General features: G+C 43.5%; 1 pseudogene; it reads left to right on the top strand.

Annotated features, from left to right (window-relative positions):
• Positions 1-4282: 4282 nt before the first annotated feature.
• On the top strand, positions 4283-11662 carry LOC140418110 (large ribosomal subunit protein uL5-like; annotated as a pseudogene).
• The last annotated feature ends 452 nt before the right edge of the window (positions 11663-12114 follow it).

The raw sequence follows: 12114 nt of genomic DNA, 5'->3' as shown, positions 1-12114 counted from the left end.
CAATTGATGTGTTCTCACTGAAAATCGTATCACGGACATACAGAACTTCGCAATCTTTCTTCTCCACCAAGTGAACAGGGGTTGGTCGCTCCAGCATCCAACGGCGGTAACATTGCCAGGAAAAGTGGTTTGCTCTGCCACATCGGAACAGATCAGTCCAAAAGCTGGACACCTTCGTGGCAAATGTTGAGTGCCACATCGCTGGCATATCATGGAGGATTGGGTCGGCAGCTGAAAATGGCAGCCTGTAATGGGACCATGTTTATTATTCAGCTGCGTCACCACACTAATGGCATCTGCTGCCTCTTCTGCCTTCGCACCAAAACTACGGAGATAATAATCTTTATTGTCACAAGTAGGCTTACATTAACACTGCAATGAATGTCCTGTGAAAAGCCCCTAGTCGCCACATTCCGGCGCCTGTTCGGGTACACAGAGGGAGAATTCAGAATGTCCAATTCACTGAACAACATGTCTTTCGGGACTTGTGGGAGGAAACTGGATCACCCAAAGTAAACCCATGCAGACACAGGGAGAACATGCAGACTCCTCACAGACAGTGACCCAAGCCGGGAATCAAACTTGGGACCCTGGCGCTGTGAAGCAACAGTGCTACCTACTGTGCTACCGTGCTACCGATTCAACGTGTCGAGTTGCTTTGCAGCCAGCTCACTAGTGTGACATATCTGAATGGCACTTTCAAGTTTCAGGTATGTTTCCCATAGTAGCCACTGGCGTACTTTATTATTAGAGACTCCAAAAACTATCTGGTCTCAGTAACATTGATGACTGGAGTGTGCCGAAGTTACATGACTGTGCCTTCAATCGCAAGGCTGTGAGGAAGCTATTGAATGCCTCTTACATGTTCTGGGTGAGCATACGGAATTTATAGCGTTCGAAGTGTCATTTGTTTTCCAGCGGAGAATTGCAGATCAAATCTTTTAAGCACTTCTTCGAAGCTATTGCCATCAGCCTCATCTTCAAATGCAAACCTATTGAAGATTTCAATTGCTTGACCTGCTACAGTGAGTAGCAATGCAATAAACCTCTCACTGGGCTGAGCCTGCAGACCAAGGGCTGCAACATACAATTTAAACTACTGCTTGAACACCCTCCAATTTTTGTCTAAATTCCCAGTAAACCAAAGCTACTGAGGTGCCTTAATCTCTTCCATTCCAGGCTTTGAGGTTTTACCGTCCGTTGAGCACAAAGATGCCAGTAGCTTGCAAGGTTAGTCACAAAGATTTGTTTCCGTTCTTATCCTGCAGAGTTATCTTCAGTGGTTTGAATTTTCTTGCCCAGAATCTTCACTTAAATCATCACTTCTGGTACCATGTCATGTTCTGTAGACTGGCCAAAGTGAACGATGAACTACAGAACATGTAGTTCAAAATAATTTATTATGGAACAAACTTTGTGCTAAAATAACTAGGATAAATTAACTAACAAACAACTAACACTAAACAACTCTCATGGAACTACTGCAAATCCGTCTATCTGCCAGCATGATCAACTCCCAGATCACATTGTGATGTGATATGTTTACAATGCCACCTTGTGGTCGGACGTCATGCATAACATTGTGTACAAACTTACATCATGCATATCATCACATTCTGCAGCCAGTCCTTCAGCAAATATATATTAAACTTAAAAGAAATAACATTCAAAATATCAAAAGGCATCCATTTGTATTAGCTAATTTACAGACATTGGTCAAACTTTGCCTCCCAACATTCCAAAGAACCTTGAAAGCCTGACATAGGCATAATGAGTGGCATTTTCCATATACTAATAAAGACACAGCTAATGAGGCCATCAAATCATAAAATTGGTATGCATCTATCTAGTTAAATGATTTGTCTTGACAATTGAGTGCCTGTGGCCAAACTATAGAGATGTTAATAGTACCTATAGATTTGGAATCAATGTGTTTTAATGTGCCCCCATATTCCATGAAAATGCTAATCCCGGAGGTTTTTGGGTTGGACTGAAACCTAACTGATATGGACCTTTCCCATCAAACACCTTCATATGTTAAATGGACTATTCATGAGCCAGGATATGAGATTTTACAACATGCAAGAAGGCACAGATTCAGGAAGCAGTTTGCGGTCGGGCAATCCATTGTTACATTTTTACAAATGTGATTTTCTGACTGTTTTAAGAAAGTGGTTACAGACAGCACTTAAAGGGAGTAGCAGACAGTAGTGGCAGCACTGCACAGTATGATGCTTCTCAGAACATAAGTTTACTCAAGCAAGTGGATGCACTAAAATAGGACAGCTAAGCTAAAAGAATAGCAGTAACAGAAGCAGCAGCTTTTCAGAAGCAAGAACTTTTTCAAAGGTTAACAGTGTGAGTGCAGCTCAGAAGTTATGGGAACAGCGCCTGTGAGTATTTTACTGATAGAACTTAAAAGTGAACAGGATTTTAACATTTTCTAAGCTATGATGGTAAACATTCACTCCTTCCATCATCGACGAACAGTGGCAGCTGTGTGTACAGATGCACTGCAGGAACTCACCAAGGCTCCTTAGGCAGCACCTCCCAAACCCACGACTATGACCATCTGGAAGGACAAGAGCAGCAGGTACCACCTGGAGTTCCCCTTCAAGTCATTCACCATCCTGGCTTGGAGATATATCAACCGTTCCTTCACTATTGCTGGGTCAAAATCCTGGACTTCCCTCCCTAAAAGCTTTGTGGGTGTACCTACACCTCAGGGACTGCAGTGGTTCAAGAAGTCAATTCACCATCACCTTCTGAGGCCAACTAGGAATGGGCAATGAACACTGGCCTTGCCAGCAACGCCCACATCCCGGAAATAAAATAAAAAGATAACACTTGTAAGTACTGATCTAACCAAACGGGAGTAGGGTACTGATGTTTTTAAAAGGTACAGTAAACTAATATCAAGAAGAGTTGTGACTTGACTATTTTTTCCACCCTGATGAGGTCACAGCAAACCTGAGAGTTAGTTAGGAATACATGAAAAAAACTGCAAGTTTCCCGACCTATAGATTTAATTTATGCACGCTAATTTTCTTTTACTGGCTGAGCAAACAAAATAATTTTGCTGCCCAAGTTATTCAGCAGGAAGAATGTTAATTTACCCAATGGCTGAATGAGTGCGTTTTTTATCATTTCTAATGTGTGGAAAGCCATTGACCAGGTGCTCATTTACGTGCAGCTCTTTGCCAGCATTGTCCATATGTCCAGTGTCCTTCTGTTCTCAAATACAAGATATAATTTTTGTGCAAGGATACAAATATATTTTTTACATTACTTCTTTTCATCTGGTCACTCGGAGGAAAACAAAAGGGGTGAGATTCCCGTTTGTGCCAAAATTGGGGTGGCGCTGCTTTTGCGATGCTCTGCCCCCTCCAAAATTGCATACTCGCAGAGTACTCCACATGCTGGACGTCATCTGAGGTCCTCTCTGATGCTCCGCCCGATAGGCCGAGTTCTCGACAGCGTGGGTCATTCACGCTATTTATTTTCGTCAACCCGGCGTGGTGGCTGCGGACTGAGTCCAACGCCGCCACAGTCTGGTGGAAGCCATTCCACGGGCAGGGGGTTTTTGGTGGGGGCTGGTGGGTGGTCCGGGGGTGGCGAGTCTGACCAAAGGGGGGCTCTATTTGGCAGGCCGGGTCCGCGTGTGGCCGGTGCCATGTTGCGCATGCGCGGCCATGGACCTGGCAATTCTCAGGCCATATTCGCAGCTAAAGCCGGGGGCTTTATGCTGCGTGCCTGCTAGCCCCCCACCAGACAGAGGATCGGTGCAACTTTTGCACCTTTTTTTCGGGTGCAAAACGCACTGTCTTCAAATCGGAGAATCTAGCCCAAGATCTTTGAAATTTGAATCTTGCAAAGTTACCAAGGATACCGACTTCTGTGATAACCTAACTTATGCAGTAAATAAACTGAACAGTTTCCAATCATTCAAAGAAGACCATTATCATTCACGGGTAAAGCCAATAGGTTAATGCTTTTGCAGTCGACATTACTCTGACCTGAATCAACTTCACGTACAGAGAATACTTACAGGAATCATTCAGCTTTGGAGAGCCAGCAGCTTATGACTCACTGGAGATATTCAAAACATGAGTTTCTGCCAATACTAATTAAAACATTATTAACAAAATATCTCAATAAATCTTAGTACAAATTGGACTATATTGTTGGGAATACAGTGCAGAGATTAATTTTAAATGATAATGAATTGCAGCCTATAGGGAACTGAGGAGCAGGAATGTTAAAATTGGAACAGCTTGCTTTTCGCTGTTGCGCTGCTGTGGGAATGGCGGGTGAAAAGAAGGAAAATCCTATGCGTGAGCTCCGCATTAGGAAGCTATGTCTGAATATCTGTGCGGGTGAAAGTAGTGACTGACTCGCCAGAGCTGCTAAAGTACTGGAGCAACTCACTGGCCAGACCCCAGTGTTTTCTAAAGCTCGCCACACTGTGCGGTCATTTGGGATTCGAAGAAATGAGAAGATTGCTGTTCATTGCACAATCCGTGGAGCCAAAGCTGAGGAAATTTTAGAGAAGGGTCTAAAGGTTCGGGAATATGAACTGAGGAAGAGCAACTTCGGGAACAGTGGGAACTTTGGCTTTGGAATCCAGGAACACATTGATCTGGGCATCAAGTATGATCCTAGTATTGGAATTTATGGTCTGGATTGCTATGTGGTCATGGGGCAGCCTGGTTTCAGCATTTCTGATAAAATGTTGAAAAGGGGACGCATTGGGTCAAAACACAAAATTTCCAAGGAAGAATCAATGAGGTGGTTTCGGCAGAAATATGATGGTATCCTCCTGCCTGGAAAATTATTTGAAGAGCACATGAAACATGCAATAAAAGTCATTTATAACTACAAAAAAAAGTTTTTTTTAAATAAAAAAATAAATAAATTTGGAACAGCTTTTGTCCTCTAACCCTAGTCCATAAAAGTGGGGGCATGATTTCAAGTTGGGTTATAGTATGCGAGTGAAATGAAACCCAGCTATCAAAATTAATTTTCCAACAGAAAACTGCCTTTAAATTTAACACAGTTAACATTTGTTTGTTGGAAAGAAGAAACAAGGAAAATACTAAAGCGAGGGAAACAGAAGGCATTTTCCCGCTGATCTTCAAACTAATTATAGGCACAATATTACTGAAGATCAACGACCTGTCCTTGAGGGTCTGCTGCAGGTAAGCTGATGCCTTAATCTGATGAGTAAACTACCATAAATATAAAATAAACTCATCTATTTAGGTAAACGATTGCCTTCTTACTTGATCAAACTTAGGAAGGCACTGAATTTCAGATTTGAAAAGCACATGTTTAGAAAGATCATTTAGAGCAAAGGCCTTAGAGTAGGTTGTTTCACTGCTACCTTATCATCGCATATAATAAATATTTCTGGTGCGTAATGCAAATTACAAATTCTGATGGGCAATTTATGGTAGAGCGGCTCCAGTTGTGATTGCTGGGATCAACTATCTGGAGCACAGTGTAGTACAGCACATGAAACTGAAGTGCTACAGTTGCACAGAGCTGTTAATTGTTGTCTTTCATACATAATGGGAAATGGTGACGTGCACTCATTTGATATCATTAGTGCGATGCTCAGATTAATTTAACTATGAGGCTGCAATAAATGAGGCATTGTTGACATGCAAGCCCACCTCCTTGGGACAAACTGGCTCCCAATGGTTATTTGAAGTCTGGATGTGCCTGTCATCAAACAATGCATTTGTACTTTGTATTGGTAAACCTGTCAAGGAATTGGCATACCTTGCCTGAAAATCTGGAGACGTCCCATTCCACTTTGTGGTGCCCTGTTGCAGTCTATCATGGAGAATACTGGCAGTTCTACACTGCAGGAAGGAATTTGCATCAGTTGTCCGTGCTACCATCTTTTGTGAGTTTTATTGGAGGTGTTGTCATTCAGACTGTGGGCTTCAAAATTTGCTCTTTCCTGGATAGGATGGTGGACACTATGGAATTGGCCTTTGCAAATATCACTAATCTTCTGCCCTCCTGGAAATCACTGGGAGTGATAATTGGCTGGCAAGTTGCCATTCATGATGGTAGCACATCTGCTCCCTGGCCCTTCCCTCCCATCAGTCGTTTCACACCCTGAGACCAGAAAAGCACCAGGGCTAGATGACTTAGCAGTAGCCGAGCTAGCTGCTCTTATCTGTGACTGAACCCTGCAAAGCTCTGCATTCAAAAAGATCATTGATCGTGAATATCTCAAAGGTTCTCACTTGCCCAACAACAAACAGTGTTATCATCAGCAACTCAGGGACTACGTCACAGGAACAGCAAAATTAGTTAAAAAAATAAATTGACAAAAGGCACATGTGCTGAGACATGATGTTAATGCTTTTATCATTCAAGCCATTATGGAACACTTGAAGGAAATGGGCAGGGCAACCAAAATGCTGCACAATTAATTTATCCGGCATCTCCCGCTGCAAGTTGGTCCTCCCTCCACTGCACCATCTTCACTTTCCATCATCAGCAGGGGGAAGCCGTATTTCACTTCCTCTTTCACATGGAATTGTTACAATCCTAGTCGATGTTGCAACTGGGTGGGAAGATTCCAGAATGGAACCCAGGCTCAAAACACTGTTGGCTGGATTCTCCATTGGGGGGGATCCTCCGTTTTGCCGTCAGCGCACTCACGCCCGAGGATTTCTGAACGGTGTGGGTGTGCCCACAATGGGAAACTCCATTGGCGGCTGCTGGGACGGAGGTTCGCACTGTCAGCGGGGGTGCGCTACACCCGAAAATGGGTGAGAACCCCGCCCTGTAACTTTTACTTTTTTTATTAAAGGAGGAACAGTGAGTCACAGGATTTCTGACTAGCTTTAATAACAAGAAAAAATAACATTGACAAAAGGTACATGCGTGAGACATGATGTTAATGCTTTTATTATTCTAGTTATTATGGAACATTTGAAGGAAAGTTGGGTTTTGATACAATACGCCTTTAGCTTAACAAATACACACAGATTTTAAGAATAACACGGATTATAAAATATGTCTTAAGCTTCAATGGTTTCAGTAACACAACGTCTCTTTAAACACACAAGATGGCTGTGGACAAATACACTCTCCACTCTAAACCTCAAGTGAATATCGAATGATTTCTCCTCAGAATCCTCTCAGATGATTGTCACGTGACAGTTTCCAAACTCCACTCCCAAAAACATGCTTTCAAATCTTTGTTCACGATAATGCTTTCCATTAACGGTTTGCATTCCAAAATCCAGACCAGGTTTCACAGATGAATCTTTTAAACAAAGCTTCCTCTCCAATGAATCTGATCAAGGATTTACACCAACCCCTTTAGGATTTCTTTGCCTTGTCTGCTGTACAAAGCAGTTTCTTTAACTCTCAATTCCCAGACTGTTTTAAAATGGCATCAGATGTTTGATTTACCTTTGGAGTCTGCTGTCCTACTTTAAATCTGGTTACTACAATTGTCTCTAATTCAGAACCCTTTGTTTAACTGTCCTTGATTACTTCTGTTCTCTGTTCTCTTAACTCCACTCATCTTAGACATTCTTTCTGTCCCAATTCCCTGGTTACCTGGCCTGTATCTTGTTCCTTAGGAAGCTTGCATCTTTGCAACTTCCTTGTCCTGTCCAGCTTCTCCTGGAAGACTGAGAGAGGTTCACCTCCAACTACAATATATCCAGCTAAAACTGAAGCTTAAAAAGCTTTTCTTGCTTGAAAGTGCCTCCAGTTGCTAAGCAATGCCCCTATATCTCGGCTGGCCTATTTGCTCATCACGCCCCAGCCTGCTCTAAGAACAATAGAAACATAGAACATAGTTGGAACTTAACCAACCCCCACTCATGCAAGCACCTTTATCCAGCATGAATCAAACTATAGGTTTTACCTTTTCAGGCACAGAAACATTAAATTAAACACACTTCAAACTGTACCTTATTTTTAATGTTTACCAATACAAATATAATTCTCTAAAAACTCTGTGTTTGTGCCTCCAGCATGCGGCACACTACCACAAAGTAAGTGTGGACTGTATTAAAGTGAACCCCCAGATCTTCAAGCATGGAATGTGTATCATAGATTATCATAGAATCTACAGTGCAGAAGGAGGCCATTCGGCCCATCAAGTCTGCATCGGCCCTTGGAAAGAGCACCCTATCCAAGCTCACACCTCCACCCTATCCCCGTAACCCCATCCAAGGGTATTATATTTACAGCACAGACATATATATTTCAGCTCAGCAGGTCAATGCTTGTGTCTATTCTCTGGATAAACAACCTCCCACCTTATTTATCTCACCCTATCAACAAATCATCTATTCCTTTATCCCTCATATAATTGTCTAATTTCCCCTTATGTGCATCTATTCTTTTTGCCTTAGTTACTTATTATGTCAGTAGGCTTTGCATTCTCATTTCGACAGGCATGAAAACTATTGCTTTCGAAGCCCAATTATGTGTTTGGTGACCATCCAGGTTGTCCCATGCCTCTGATTACCTCACCACTGCGGGTGGGCAGGGAAATGTCATAAGGCATATGTGGAGTGGTTGGCTCTTGATCCCTTTCAGTCATCCTCTGATATTCTGTGATGGGTGATTAGTAAGTGAATGGCTGACTGTTGTGGAATAAAAGGAATTGTGACAGCTGTTTGGAAACCTAGCACAGACCTGCACGATTCTGTGGCAGTCATCACCGAACAGCTGTACAATCTTTTCATGCTGGTGTCCTAATAGCTCTATTCCAATAGTCTATGATCTCCTGTAAATGAGGGAAGCCAGGAACTATAGGAAAACCCATAGATGTGTGATTCAAATTGCATTCATTGGGAAAATAATGCAGTCATTATCTCTGGCACAGAGACCATTGGTGACTTGGTTGATGCAGTTATGAAATGCAGCCCGAGGGATCCGAAGAATGTGCTCTGTTGCACACCACCAAAAAACGTGCTGCAAGGAATTGAAAGGCTGTGGTAACTTTTACATCGAGACAAAGTAAGACTTGACCCAGCAGAGAGTGGGTCTATTTGTAATAGGTTGCAGAGACTGCGACAAACTGTCCAGAGATGCACAGCCTCCCACAGACAAATTCAGGAAACTTATTCTAAGCCTGTACAATCTGTTCACTGGGTACAACTGGCTTTGAAAATCCCAACTGAGATATTACTCGCGGTTGGGATACTCCTCTCCCAGTCATATCAGGCGGGCATGGTGACAGGAGTGAGAAATCTCACAAGTACTCCCAAATTGAGTTTCGCACTGATGTAAAAGCGTGACATGATTGTCCCCTCCCCTTGTCAGTGTCGGGGTGCCTGTCCCACCAATCAACATCGGGGACATCGTTTGAATTCATTTCCATTTTGCATCTATGCCTGAATCACTGCCACTAGCCAGCCAACCATCAGAAAAACCATCCACATCGAAGTGAAGGCAGAATGGCATAAACCCGACTGGTCTCCTAAGGTGTGCCCATGGCAATGCCCAGGTAGTGCCAGGGAAGTGACAGGAAGCAATGGCGGGGGCAGTGCCAGGGGAAAGTGTCAAGGGTGTTTCCTGGTGAACTCCTTTGTGCTGTGGTGGCGTTTAAAAATGGTGCGATCTTTGAGAGACTATGTTGCTGGTGAACGGAATATCTTTAACTGGCATGGTGACTGATCGTATTACAGAGTGGGACCTGCCCCTTTAAGATTTTTACTCTAAGTCTTTTACGTCATTGCTGTCGGCAGATTCAATGCCTCTTTTCCTGCCCATTATTGGCCTTTGCTGATTTCTGGGGAGATTCCACCTGTTGTCTTCTAAGAAGGAATCTTTACCCTGGCAGCTTCTGGTAAAGGTCTACATGCTGGGATATTGATTAAACTCAAGGTAAGGGTGTTTTTTAACGAATTTAACAAATTGTGAATTAGCTGGAATGGGGCAAGAAGATTTACGGGCAGCGAAGTGATGCTTGGCTGGCAACTATTACTCAGCGGATTGCTGAACAGAATAATGCTCTGTCCTCACTATTGCTCAACTACATGAACGACATAGATTTAGAAATCCTGTTAAAAATTGGCCAAAATTGCAGATGATATACTAAACAACAGGGATATACTGAACTACAGGCACTGTCGGGATTCCATGATATGACATGATTTTATGATGCAGTGAGAAGGAACAGCTGAGAATACTGAGCCAGGCAGGAATCTACAGAAGGGCCAGAATAAAACTTGCTGCTGGGAAGGATGCAACAGCATGAACCTTTATAGAGGCAGGCTTTGCAGTCCACATATCTGGTTTGGGACCAATCGTGTGGGAGCGTGCAAACCCCTACAAATAGAGGGAAAGCGAAGGACCCTGGGTGCAGGGACCCATACCGTGTGGACCCCGGAGCTGGAGAATTAAGACCTAACCAGCATTGCACTGTGCCTGTATATCTTGCCTTTGCCTATTGGGAATAAAACCCCTTTATTTTTACTGGAATTCTCCGGTATATTGCCTTGAGCCACAACATTGGTGACAACATAAACGGTTTGATTGTTATTCTTCAGCAGTTCAGGATTTGAAGGCGGAAGGGAGAAACCGCCAAAGACAAACGAGAAGGGGAAACCATGACAGTAGCACCCGAAAAGTGAGTAAGATGCCAATGATCGGAAAGTTAGAACCATTCGACTAGGGAGCCGAAGACTGGAGTCAGTACATCGAACGGCTGTTATTTCTTCACAGCGAATGAGATAACAAGGGAAGACACGCAGAAGATGATACTTCTGATGGTTTGTGGGCCCCAAAACTACAACCTGATAAGAAATCTTAGTCCCCGGCGGCTCCCGACTCAAAAAAACCTTGGACCAGTTGGTCACATTGGTCAAGGAACATTTTAGCTCCAGGCCCTCTGTCACCCTGCAGTGGTACAAATTCAACTCTGCTGTTTGGGAACCAGAAGCATCCATCTCCACCTTCGTAGCTAAGCTCCGCCAAATGACCAAGCACTGCGTGTTCGGTGCAGCGTCAGTGATATGCTCCGTGCTTGTCAAGTTTGCGGGATCAACAACCTCAGAACCCGAACCTCCTGGATGAAACTAAAATCACATTAGACAAAGCGATCAAGATAGCTCCGGTGACAGAGTGCGTTTCGGAGCTACGAAGTGTGCCAGAAGGGGAAGTGAATTAGCCGTGGGGCAGTATAGCTGTGAGGCACATGGCAAGATCAGCAGGCACAGTAGAGAACCAGGCCTGGTCCTCGTGACCAGATCAAAGTCAGAGAAAAGAGTAGGATATCATCCCAAGATAGAGGTGGATTGCTTTTGGTGTGGGGAGCATTAGCCCCCAGGAAGCTTGCCATTGTTATGTGTTTGTGTTTTCTGTTGTAACCGAAGAAACCATATCAAGGCTTTTTGCCGTACGATGCAAAGCACACCAATGCAATAAAAAACAGCAGAAGCTGCAAGCCATGAGACCACTGAACCAAGTGGGGAAGAGCTCTGTGGAGGAGCATGAAATGTATTGTCTGAATGTCGTTAAGGTAAATAAGATAGCCTCAATCGAAGTGATTCTGCAAGTGACTGGAAGACCCTTGAAAATGGAAGTTGATACCGGGGCATCGCTTACTTTTGATTATATTCGAGAAGGAGCTCAGATCCTGAACTTGGGCAGCATGGCAGCCAAGCTGTGAATTTATTGGGGGGAAACCGAAAAAATTTTTGGGACCACCGTATGCCAGTTGCTTACAAAGAACAAGAAGCCCAGCTGCCTTTAATTGTCACAGAGGGACACAGGCCAAGCTAATGGGAAAGGACTGGTTGCAAATTAAATTAAATTGGCATGAAATCTTTAAAGTCATAAAAATCGCTTTTCAAGCCGTCCTTTGAAGATACAAGGTTGTGTTCCGCAATAAGTTAGGTTTGATAAAGGGTGCGAACACCAAAATGTTTTTAGGGACAACATCAAAAGGTCAGAGCCTTGCATCAAAAGGTCGGAGCTGAGCTAAAGTTATTAGAGGAACTGGGAATCTTTAAACCAGTTCTGAAGCCAGACCAATCAATAAGAATATGTGGGGACTATGAACTCACAATCAATCAGGCCGCCCAGGTGCATAAGTACCCAATCCCCCAAATCGAGGACGTC

The sequence above is a fragment of the Scyliorhinus torazame genome, chromosome 5 (assembly GCF_047496885.1).
Source record: "Scyliorhinus torazame isolate Kashiwa2021f chromosome 5, sScyTor2.1, whole genome shotgun sequence".
Lineage (NCBI taxonomy): Eukaryota > Metazoa > Chordata > Chondrichthyes > Carcharhiniformes > Scyliorhinidae > Scyliorhinus > Scyliorhinus torazame.
Note: the sequence above shows the minus strand (reverse complement) of the source record. Positions and strands in the feature narration are given on the sequence as shown.